The sequence below is a fragment of the Pseudophryne corroboree genome, unplaced genomic scaffold, assembly GCF_028390025.1.
Source record: "Pseudophryne corroboree isolate aPseCor3 unplaced genomic scaffold, aPseCor3.hap2 scaffold_454, whole genome shotgun sequence".
Taxonomy (NCBI): domain Eukaryota; kingdom Metazoa; phylum Chordata; class Amphibia; order Anura; family Myobatrachidae; genus Pseudophryne; species Pseudophryne corroboree.
Genome location: NW_026970075.1, coordinates 158,639 through 171,464, shown reverse-complemented (window position 1 = coordinate 171,464; position 12,826 = coordinate 158,639).

Sequence of the window (12,826 nt, the reverse complement as noted above, 5' to 3'; positions counted from 1 at the left end):
ATGATGGCCTAACAGGAGGCTTTAAAATTTTCTTTCTAGTGACCTTCGTTTGGGAGAAAAATGCAAAGGTACAAGACAGCTTTTCCTTGCCAATATCTCTCTTTTGCAAAGAGCTGCGCATTGGAAAATTCAGGGCTATGTCGTGTAGATGATGGCCTAACAGGAGGCTTTAAAATTTTCTTTCTAGTGTCCTTCGTTTGGGAGAAAAATGCAATGGTACAAGACAGCTTTTCCTTGCCAATATCTCTCTTTTGCAAAGAGCTGCGCATTGGAAAATTCAGGGCTATGTCGTGTAGATGATGGCCTAACAGGAGGCTTTAAAATTTTCTTTCTAGTTTCCTTCGTTTGGGAGAAAAATGCAAAGGTACAAGACAGCTTTTCCTTGCCAATATCTCTCTTTTGCAAAGAGCTACGCATTGGAAAATTCAGGGCTATGTCGTGTAGATGATGGCCTAACAGGAGGCTTTAAAATTTTCTTTCTAGTGACCTTCGTTTGGGAGAAAAATGCAAAGGTACAAGACAGCTTTTCCTTGCCAATATCTCTCTTTTGCAAAGAGCTGAGCATTGGAAAATTCAGGGCTATGTCGTGTAGATGATGGCCTAACAGGAGGCTTTAAAATTTTAATTCTAGTGTCCTTCGTTTGGGAGAAAAATGCAAAGGTACAAGACAGCTTTTCCTTGCCAATATCTCTCTTTTGCAAAGAGCTACGCATTGGAAAATTCAGGGCTATGTCGTGTAGATGATGGCCTAACAGGAGGCTTTAAAATTTTCTTTCTAGTGACCTTCGTTTGGGAGAAAAATGCAAAGGTACAAGACAGCTTTTCCTTGCCAATATCTCTCTTTTGCAAAGAGCTGCGCATTGGAAAATTCAGGGCTATGTCGTGTAGATGATGGTCTAACAGGAGGCTTTAAAAATTTCTTTCTAGTGTCCTTCGTTTGGGAGAAAAATGCAAAGGTACAAGACAGCTTTTCCTTGCCAATATCTCTCTTTTGCAAAGAGCTACGCATTGGAAAATTCAGGGCTATGTCGTGTAGATGATGGCCTAACAGGAGGCTTTAAAATTTTCTTTCTAGTGACCTTCGTTTGGGAGAAAAATGCAAAGGTACAAGACAGCTTTTCCTTGCCAATATCTCTATTTTGCAAAGAGCTACGCATTGGAAAATTAAGGGCTATGTCGTGTAGATGATGGCCTAACAGGAGGCTTTAAAATTTTCTTTCTAGTGACCTTCGTTTGGGAGAAAAATGCAAAGGTACAAGACAGCTTTTCCTTGCCAATATCTCTATTTTGCAAAGAGCTACGCATTGGAAAATTCAGGGCTATGTCGTGTAGATGATGGCCTAACAGGAGGCTTTAAAATTTTAATTCTAGTGTCCTTCGTTTGGGAGAAAAATGCAAAGGTACAAGACAGCTTTTCCTTGCCAATATCTCTCTTTTGCAAAGAGCTACGCATTGGAAAATTCAGGGCTATGTCGTGTAGATGATGGCCTAACAGGAGGCTTTAAAATTTTAATTCTAGTGTCCTTCGTTTGGGAGAAAAATGCAAAGGTACAAGACAGCTTTTCCTTGCCAATATCTCTCTTTTGCAAAGAGCTGCGCATTGGAAAATTCAGGGCTATGTCGTGTAGATGATTGCCTAACAGGAGGCTTTAAAATTTTCTTTCTAGTGTCCTTCGTTTGGGAGAAAAATGCAAAGGTACAAGACAGCTTTTCCTTGCCAATATCTCTCTTTTGCAAAGAGCTGCGCATTGGAAAATTCAGGGCTATGTCGTGTAGATGATGGCCTAACAGGAGGCTTTAAAATTTTCTTTCTAGTTTCCTTCGTTTGGGAGAAAAATGCAAAGGTACAAGACAGCTTTTCCTTGCCAATATCTCTCTTTTGCAAAGAGCTACGCATTGGAAAATTCAGGGCTATGTCGTGTAGATGATGGCCTAACAGGAGGCTTTAAAATTTTCTTTCTAGTGACCTTCGTTTGGGAGAAAAATGCAAAGGTACAAGACAGCTTTTCCTTGCCAATATCTCTATTTTGCAAAGAGCTTCGCATTGGAAAATTAAGGGCTATGTCGTGTAGATGATGGCCTAACAGGAGGCTTTAAAATTTTCTTTCTAGTGACCTTCGTTTGGGAGAAAAATGCAAAGGTACAAGACAGCTTTTCCTTGCCAATATCTCTATTTTGCAAAGAGCTACGCATTGGAAAATTCAGGGCTATGTCGTGTAGATGATGGCCTAACAGGAGGCTTTAAAATTTTCTTTCTAGTGACCTTCGTTTGGGAGAAAAATGCAAAGGTACAAGACAGCTTTTCCTTGCCAATATCTCTCTTTTGCAAAGAGCTGCGCATTGGAAAATTCAGGGCTATGTCGTGTAGATGATGGCCTAACAGGAGGCTTTAAAATTTTCTTTCTAGTGTCCTTCGTTTGGGAGAAAAATGCAATGGTACAAGACAGCTTTTCCTTGCCAATATCTCTCTTTTGCAAAGAGCTGCGCATTGGAAAATTCAGGGCTATGTCGTGTAGATGATGGCCTAACAGGAGGCTTTAAAATTTTCTTTCTAGTTTCCTTCGTTTGGGAGAAAAATGCAAAGGTACAAGACAGCTTTTCCTTGCCAATATCTCTCTTTTGCAAAGAGCTACGCATTGGAAAATTCAGGGCTATGTCGTGTAGATGATGGCCTAACAGGAGGCTTTAAAATTTTCTTTCTAGTGACCTTCGTTTGGGAGAAAAATGCAAAGGTACAAGACAGCTTTTCCTTGCCAATATCTCTCTTTTGCAAAGAGCTGAGCATTGGAAAATTCAGGGCTATGTCGTGTAGATGATGGCCTAACAGGAGGCTTTAAAATTTTAATTCTAGTGTCCTTCGTTTGGGAGAAAAATGCAAAGGTACAAGACAGCTTTTCCTTGCCAATATCTCTCTTTTGCAAAGAGCTACGCATTGGAAAATTCAGGGCTATGTCGTGTAGATGATGGCCTAACAGGAGGCTTTAAAATTTTCTTTCTAGTGACCTTCGTTTGGGAGAAAAATGCAAAGGTACAAGACAGCTTTTCCTTGCCAATATCTCTCTTTTGCAAAGAGCTGCGCATTGGAAAATTCAGGGCTATGTCGTGTAGATGATGGTCTAACAGGAGGCTTTAAAAATTTCTTTCTAGTGTCCTTCGTTTGGGAGAAAAATGCAAAGGTACAAGACAGCTTTTCCTTGCCAATATCTCTCTTTTGCAAAGAGCTACGCATTGGAAAATTCAGGGCTATGTCGTGTAGATGATGGCCTAACAGGAGGCTTTAAAATTTTCTTTCTAGTGACCTTCGTTTGGGAGAAAAATGCAAAGGTACAAGACAGCTTTTCCTTGCCAATATCTCTATTTTGCAAAGAGCTACGCATTGGAAAATTAAGGGCTATGTCGTGTAGATGATGGCCTAACAGGAGGCTTTAAAATTTTCTTTCTAGTGACCTTCGTTTGGGAGAAAAATGCAAAGGTACAAGACAGCTTTTCCTTGCCAATATCTCTATTTTGCAAAGAGCTACGCATTGGAAAATTCAGGGCTATGTCGTGTAGATGATGGCCTAACAGGAGGCTTTAAAATTTTCTTTCTAGTGACCTTCGTTTGGGAGAAAAATGCAAAGGTACAAGACAGCTTTTCCTTGCCAATATCTCTCTTTTGCAAAGAGCTGCGCATTGGAAAATTCAGGGCTATGTCGTGTAGATGATGGCCTAACAGGAGGCTTTAAAATTTTCTTTCTAGTGTCCTTCGTTTGGGAGAAAAATGCAATGGTACAAGACAGCTTTTCCTTGCCAATATCTCTCTTTTGCAAAGAGCTGCGCATTGGAAAATTCAGGGCTATGTCGTGTAGATGATGGCCTAACAGGAGGCTTTAAAATTTTCTTTCTAGTTTCCTTCGTTTGGGAGAAAAATGCAAAGGTACAAGACAGCTTTTCCTTGCCAATATCTCTCTTTTGCAAAGAGCTACGCATTGGAAAATTCAGGGCTATGTCGTGTAGATGATGGCCTAACAGGAGGCTTTAAAATTTTCTTTCTAGTCACCTTCGTTTGGGAGAAAAATGCAAAGGTACAAGACAGCTTTTCCTTGCCAATATCTCTCTTTTGCAAAGAGCTACGCATTGGAAAATTCAGGGCTATGTCGTGTAGATGATGGCCTAACAGGAGGCTTTAAAATTTTCTTTCTAGTGACCTTCGTTTGGGAGAAAAATGCAAAGGTACAAGACAGCTTTTCCTTGCCAATATCTCTCTTTTGCAAATAGCTGCGCATTGGAAAATTCAGGGCTATGTCGTGTAGATGATGGCCTAACAGGAGGCTTTAAAATTTTCTTTCTAGTTTCCTTCGTTTGGGAGAAAAATGCAAAGGTACAAGACAGCTTTTCCTTGCCAATATCTCTCTTTTGCAAAGAGCTGCGCATTGGAAAATTCAGGGCTATGTCGTGTAGATGATGGCCTAACAGGAGGCTTTAAAATTTTAATTCTAGTGTCCTTCGTTTGGGAGAAAAATGCAAAGGTACAAGACAGCTTTTCCTTGCCAATATCTCTCTTTTGCAAAGAGCTACGCATTGGAAAATTCAGGGCTATGTCGTGTAGATGATGGCCTAACAGGAGGCTTTAAAATTTTCTTTCTAGTGACATTCGTTTGGGAGAAAAATGCAAAGGTACAAGACAGCTTTTCCTTGCCAATATCTCTCTTTTGCAAAGAGCTGCGCATTGGAAAATTCAGGGCTATGTCGTGTAGATGATGGCCTAACAGGAGGCTTTAAAATTTTCTTTCTAGTGTCCTTCGTTTGGGAGAAAAATGCTATGGTACAAGACAGCTTTTCCTTGCCAATATCTCTCTTTTGCAAAGAGCTGCGCATTGGAAAATTCAGGGCTATGTCGTGTAGATGATGGCCTAACAGGAGGCTTTAAAATTTTCTTTCTAGTTTCCTTCGTTTGGGAGAAAAATGCAAAGGTACAAGACAGCTTTTCCTTGCCAATATCTCTCTTTTGCAAAGAGCTACGCATTGGAAAATTCAGGGCTATGTCGTGTAGATGATGGCCTAACAGGAGGCTTTAAAATTTTCTTTCTAGTGACCTTCGTTTGGGAGAAAAATGCAAAGGTACAAGACAGCTTTTCCTTGCCAATATCTCTCTTTTGCAAAGAGCTGCGCATTGGAAAATTCAGGGCTATGTCGTGTAGATGATGGCCTAACAGGAGGCTTTAAAATTTTAATTCTAGTGTCCTTCGTTTGGGAGAAAAATGCAAAGGTACAAGACAGCTTTTCCTTGCCAATATCTCTCTTTTGCAAAGAGCTGCGCATTGGAAAATTCAGGGCTATGTCGTGTAGATGATGGCCTAACAGGAGGCTTTAAAATTTTAATTCTAGTGTCCTTCGTTTGGGAGAAAAATGCAAAGGTACAAGACAGCTTTTCCTTGCCAATATCTCTCTTTTGCAAAGAGCTACGCATTGGAAAATTCAGGGCTATGTCGTGTAGATGATGGCCTAACAGGAGGCTTTAAAATTTTCTTTCTAGTGACCTTCGTTTGGGAGAAAAATGCAAAGGTACAAGACAGCTTTTCCTTGCCAATATCTCTCTTTTGCAAAGAGCTGCGCATTGGAAAATTCAGGGCTATGTCGTGTAGATGATGGCCTAACAGGAGGCTTTAAAATTTTCTTTCTAGTTTCCTTCGTTTGGGAGAAAAATGCAAAGGTACAAGACAGCTTTTCCTTGCCAATATCTCTCTTTTGCAAAGAGCTGCGCATTGGAAAATTCAGGGCTATGTCATGTAGATGATGGCCTAACAGGAGGCTTTAAAATTTTCTTTCTAGTTTCCTTCGTTTGGGAGAAAGATGCAAAGGTACAAGACAGCTTTTCCTTGCCAATATCTCTCTTTTGCAAAGAGCTACGCAATGGAAAATTCAGGGCTATGTCGTGTAGATGATGGCCTAACAGGAGGCTTTAAAATTTTCTTTCTAGTGACCTTCGTTTGGGAGAAAAATGCAAAGGTACAAGACAGCTTTTCCTTGCCAATATCTCTCTTTTGCAAAGAGCTGCGCATTGGAAAATTCAGGGCTATGTCGTGTAGATGATGGCCTAACAGGAGGCTTTAAAATTTTAATTCTAGTGTCCTTCGTTTGGGAGAAAAATGCAAAGGTACAAGACAGCTTTTCCTTGCCAATATCTCTCTTTTGCAAAGAGCTACGCATTGGAAAATTCAGGGCTATGTCGTGTAGATGATGGCCTAACAGGAGGCTTTAAAATTTTCTTTCTAGTGACCTTCGTTTGGGAGAAAAATGCAAAGGTACAAGACAGCTTTTCCTTGCCAATATCTCTCTTTTGCAAAGAGCTGCGCATTGGAAAATTCAGGGCTATGTCGTGTAGATGATGGTCTAACAGGAGGCTTTAAAAATTTCTTTCTAGTGTCCTTCGTTTGGGAGAAAAATGCAAAGGTACAAGACAGCTTTTCCTTGCCAATATCTCTCTTTTGCAAAGAGCTACGCATTGGAAAATTCAGGGCTATGTCGTGTAGATGATGGCCTAACAGGAGGCTTTAAAATTTTCTTTCTAGTGACCTTCGTTTGGGAGAAAAATGCAAAGGTACAAGACAGCTTTTCCTTGCCAATATCTCTATTTTGCAAAGAGCTTCGCATTGGAAAATTAAGGGCTATGTCGTGTAGATGATGGCCTAACAGGAGGCTTTAAAATTTTCTTTCTAGTGACCTTCGTTTGGGAGAAAAATGCAAAGGTACAAGACAGCTTTTCCTTGCCAATATCTCTATTTTGCAAAGAGCTACGCATTGGAAAATTCAGGGCTATGTCGTGTAGATGATGGCCTAACAGGAGGCTTTAAAATTTTCTTTCTAGTGACCTTCGTTTGGGAGAAAAATGCAAAGGTACAAGACAGCTTTTCCTTGCCAATATCTCTCTTTTGCAAAGAGCTGCGCATTGGAAAATTCAGGGCTATGTCGTGTAGATGATGGCCTAACAGGAGGCTTTAAAATTTTCTTTCTAGTGTCCTTCGTTTGGGAGAAAAATGCAATGGTACAAGACAGCTTTTCCTTGCCAATATCTCTCTTTTGCAAAGAGCTGCGCATTGGAAAATTCAGGGCTATGTCGTGTAGATGATGGCCTAACAGGAGGCTTTAAAATTTTCTTTCTAGTTTCCTTCGTTTGGGAGAAAAATGCAAAGGTACAAGACAGCTTTTCCTTGCCAATATCTCTCTTTTGCAAAGAGCTACGCATTGGAAAATTCAGGGCTATGTCGTGTAGATGATGGCCTAACAGGAGGCTTTAAAATTTTCTTTCTAGTGACCTTCGTTTGGGAGAAAAATGCAAAGGTACAAGACAGCTTTTCCTTGCCAATATCTCTCTTTTGCAAAGAGCTGAGCATTGGAAAATTCAGGGCTATGTCGTGTAGATGATGGCCTAACAGGAGGCTTTAAAATTTTAATTCTAGTGTCCTTCGTTTGGGAGAAAAATGCAAAGGTACAAGACAGCTTTTCCTTGCCAATATCTCTCTTTTGCAAAGAGCTACGCATTGGAAAATTCAGGGCTATGTCGTGTAGATGATGGCCTAACAGGAGGCTTTAAAATTTTCTTTCTAGTGACCTTCGTTTGGGAGAAAAATGCAAAGGTACAAGACAGCTTTTCCTTGCCAATATCTCTCTTTTGCAAAGAGCTGCGCATTGGAAAATTCAGGGCTATGTCGTGTAGATGATGGTCTAACAGGAGGCTTTAAAAATTTCTTTCTAGTGTCCTTCGTTTGGGAGAAAAATGCAAAGGTACAAGACAGCTTTTCCTTGCCAATATCTCTCTTTTGCAAAGAGCTACGCATTGGAAAATTCAGGGCTATGTCGTGTAGATGATGGCCTAACAGGAGGCTTTAAAATTTTCTTTCTAGTGACCTTCGTTTGGGAGAAAAATGCAAAGGTACAAGACAGCTTTTCCTTGCCAATATCTCTATTTTGCAAAGAGCTACGCATTGGAAAATTAAGGGCTATGTCGTGTAGATGATGGCCTAACAGGAGGCTTTAAAATTTTCTTTCTAGTGACCTTCGTTTGGGAGAAAAATGCAAAGGTACAAGACAGCTTTTCCTTGCCAATATCTCTATTTTGCAAAGAGCTACGCATTGGAAAATTCAGGGCTATGTCGTGTAGATGATGGCCTAACAGGAGGCTTTAAAATTTTAATTCTAGTGTCCTTCGTTTGGGAGAAAAATGCAAAGGTACAAGACAGCTTTTCCTTGCCAATATCTCTCTTTTGCAAAGAGCTACGCATTGGAAAATTCAGGGCTATGTCGTGTAGATGATGGCCTAACAGGAGGCTTTAAAATTTTAATTCTAGTGTCCTTCGTTTGGGAGAAAAATGCAAAGGTACAAGACAGCTTTTCCTTGCCAATATCTCTCTTTTGCAAAGAGCTGCGCATTGGAAAATTCAGGGCTATGTCGTGTAGATGATTGCCTAACAGGAGGCTTTAAAATTTTCTTTCTAGTGTCCTTCGTTTGGGAGAAAAATGCAAAGGTACAAGACAGCTTTTCCTTGCCAATATCTCTCTTTTGCAAAGAGCTGCGCATTGGAAAATTCAGGGCTATGTCGTGTAGATGATGGCCTAACAGGAGGCTTTAAAATTTTCTTTCTAGTTTCCTTCGTTTGGGAGAAAGATGCAAAGGTACAAGACAGCTTTTCCTTGCCAATATCTCTCTTTTGCAAAGAGCTACGCAATGGAAAATTCAGGGCTATGTCGTGTAGATGATGGCCTAACAGGAGGCTTTAAAATTTTCTTTCTAGTGACCTTCGTTTGGGAGAAAAATGCAAAGGTACAAGACAGCTTTTCCTTGCCAATATCTCTCTTTTGCAAAGAGCTGCGCATTGGAAAATTCAGGGCTATGTCGTGTAGATGATGGCCTAACAGGAGGCTTTAAAATTTTAATTCTAGTGTCCTTCGTTTGGGAGAAAAATGCAAAGGTACAAGACAGCTTTTCCTTGCCAATATCTCTCTTTTGCAAAGAGCTACGCATTGGAAAATTCAGGGCTATGTCGTGTAGATGATGGCCTAACAGGAGGCTTTAAAATGTTCTTTCTAGTGACCTTCGTTTGGGAGAAAAATGCAAAGGTACAAGACAGCTTTTCCTTGCCAATATCTCTCTTTTGCAAAGAGCTGCGCATTGGAAAATTCAGGGCTATGTCGTGTAGATGATGGTCTAACAGGAGGCTTTAAAAATTTCTTTCTAGTGTCCTTCGTTTGGGAGAAAAATGCAAAGGTACAAGACAGCTTTTCCTTGCCAATATCTCTCTTTTGCAAAGAGCTACGCATTGGAAAATTCAGGGCTATGTCGTGTAGATGATGGCCTAACAGGAGGCTTTAAAATTTTCTTTCTAGTGACCTTCGTTTGGGAGAAAAATGCAAAGGTACAAGACAGCTTTTCCTTGCCAATATCTCTATTTTGCAAAGAGCTTCGCATTGGAAAATTAAGGGCTATGTCGTGTAGATGATGGCCTAACAGGAGGCTTTAAAATTTTCTTTCTAGTGACCTTCGTTTGGGAGAAAAATGCAAAGGTACAAGACAGCTTTTCCTTGCCAATATCTCTATTTTGCAAAGAGCTACGCATTGGAAAATTCAGGGCTATGTCGTGTAGATGATGGCCTAACAGGAGGCTTTAAAATTTTCTTTCTAGTGACCTTCGTTTGGGAGAAAAATGCAAAGGTACAAGACAGCTTTTCCTTGCCAATATCTCTCTTTTGCAAAGAGCTGCGCATTGGAAAATTCAGGGCTATGTCGTGTAGATGATGGCCTAACAGGAGGCTTTAAAATTTTCTTTCTAGTGTCCTTCGTTTGGGAGAAAAATGCAATGGTACAAGACAGCTTTTCCTTGCCAATATCTCTCTTTTGCAAAGAGCTGCGCATTGGAAAATTCAGGGCTATGTCGTGTAGATGATGGCCTAACAGGAGGCTTTAAAATTTTCTTTCTAGTTTCCTTCGTTTGGGAGAAAAATGCAAAGGTACAAGACAGCTTTTCCTTGCCAATATCTCTCTTTTGCAAAGAGCTACGCATTGGAAAATTCAGGGCTATGTCGTGTAGATGATGGCCTAACAGGAGGCTTTAAAATTTTCTTTCTAGTGACCTTCGTTTGGGAGAAAAATGCAAAGGTACAAGACAGCTTTTCCTTGCCAATATCTCTCTTTTGCAAAGAGCTGAGCATTGGAAAATTCAGGGCTATGTCGTGTAGATGATGGCCTAACAGGAGGCTTTAAAATTTTAATTCTAGTGTCCTTCGTTTGGGAGAAAAATGCAAAGGTACAAGACAGCTTTTCCTTGCCAATATCTCTCTTTTGCAAAGAGCTACGCATTGGAAAATTCAGGGCTATGTCGTGTAGATGATGGCCTAACAGGAGGCTTTAAAATTTTCTTTCTAGTGACCTTCGTTTGGGAGAAAAATGCAAAGGTACAAGACAGCTTTTCCTTGCCAATATCTCTCTTTTGCAAAGAGCTGCGCATTGGAAAATTCAGGGCTATGTCGTGTAGATGATGGTCTAACAGGAGGCTTTAAAAATTTCTTTCTAGTGTCCTTCGTTTGGGAGAAAAATGCAAAGGTACAAGACAGCTTTTCCTTGCCAATATCTCTCTTTTGCAAAGAGCTACGCATTGGAAAATTCAGGGCTATGTCGTGTAGATGATGGCCTAACAGGAGGCTTTAAAATTTTCTTTCTAGTGACCTTCGTTTGGGAGAAAAATGCAAAGGTACAAGACAGCTTTTCCTTGCCAATATCTCTATTTTGCAAAGAGCTACGCATTGGAAAATTAAGGGCTATGTCGTGTAGATGATGGCCTAACAGGAGGCTTTAAAATTTTCTTTCTAGTGACCTTCGTTTGGGAGAAAAATGCAAAGGTACAAGACAGCTTTTCCTTGCCAATATCTCTATTTTGCAAAGAGCTACGCATTGGAAAATTCAGGGCTATGTCGTGTAGATGATGGCCTAACAGGAGGCTTTAAAATTTTCTTTCTAGTGACCTTCGTTTGGGAGAAAAATGCAAAGGTACAAGACAGCTTTTCCTTGCCAATATCTCTCTTTTGCAAAGAGCTGCGCATTGGAAAATTCAGGGCTATGTCGTGTAGATGATGGCCTAACAGGAGGCTTTAAAATTTTCTTTCTAGTGTCCTTCGTTTGGGAGAAAAATGCAATGGTACAAGACAGCTTTTCCTTGCCAATATCTCTCTTTTGCAAAGAGCTGCGCATTGGAAAATTCAGGGCTATGTCGTGTAGATGATGGCCTAACAGGAGGCTTTAAAATTTTCTTTCTAGTTTCCTTCGTTTGGGAGAAAAATGCAAAGGTACAAGACAGCTTTTCCTTGCCAATATCTCTCTTTTGCAAAGAGCTACGCATTGGAAAATTCAGGGCTATGTCGTGTAGATGATGGCCTAACAGGAGGCTTTAAAATTTTCTTTCTAGTCACCTTCGTTTGGGAGAAAAATGCAAAGGTACAAGACAGCTTTTCCTTGCCAATATCTCTCTTTTGCAAAGAGCTACGCATTGGAAAATTCAGGGCTATGTCGTGTAGATGATGGCCTAACAGGAGGCTTTAAAATTTTCTTTCTAGTGACCTTCGTTTGGGAGAAAAATGCAAAGGTACAAGACAGCTTTTCCTTGCCAATATCTCTCTTTTGCAAATAGCTGCGCATTGGAAAATTCAGGGCTATGTCGTGTAGATGATGGCCTAACAGGAGGCTTTAAAATTTTCTTTCTAGTTTCCTTCGTTTGGGAGAAAAATGCAAAGGTACAAGACAGCTTTTCCTTGCCAATATCTCTCTTTTGCAAAGAGCTGCGCATTGGAAAATTCAGGGCTATGTCGTGTAGATGATGGCCTAACAGGAGGCTTTAAAATTTTAATTCTAGTGTCCTTCGTTTGGGAGAAAAATGCAAAGGTACAAGACAGCTTTTCCTTGCCAATATCTCTCTTTTGCAAAGAGCTACGCATTGGAAAATTCAGGGCTATGTCGTGTAGATGATGGCCTAACAGGAGGCTTTAAAATTTTCTTTCTAGTGACCTTCGTTTGGGAGAAAAATGCAAAGGTACAAGACAGCTTTTCCTTGCCAATATCTCTCTTTTGCAAAGAGCTGCGCATTGGAAAATTCAGGGCTATGTCGTGTAGATGATGGCCTAACAGGAGGCTTTAAAATTTTCTTTCTAGTGTCCTTCGTTTGGGAGAAAAATGCTATGGTACAAGACAGCTTTTCCTTGCCAATATCTCTCTTTTGCAAAGAGCTGCGCATTGGAAAATTCAGGGCTATGTCGTGTAGATGATGGCCTAACAGGAGGCTTTAAAATTTTCTTTCTAGTTTCCTTCGTTTGGGAGAAAAATGCAAAGGTACAAGACAGCTTTTCCTTGCCAATATCTCTCTTTTGCAAAGAGCTACGCATTGGAAAATTCAGGGCTATGTCGTGTAGATGATGGCCTAACAGGAGGCTTTAAAATTTTCTTTCTAGTGACCTTCGTTTGGGAGAAAAATGCAAAGGTACAAGACAGCTTTTCCTTGCCAATATCTCTCTTTTGCAAAGAGCTGCGCATTGGAAAATTCAGGGCTATGTCGTGTAGATGATGGCCTAACAGGAGGCTTTAAAATTTTAATTCTAGTGTCCTTCGTTTGGGAGAAAAATGCAAAGGTACAAGACAGCTTTTCCTTGCCAATATCTCTCTTTTGCAAAGAGCTGCGCATTGGAAAATTCAGGGCTATGTCGTGTAGATGATGGCCTAACAGGAGGCTTTAAAATTTTAATTCTAGTGTCCTTCGTTTGGGAGAAAAATGCAAAGGTACAAGACAGCTTTTCCTTGCCAATATCT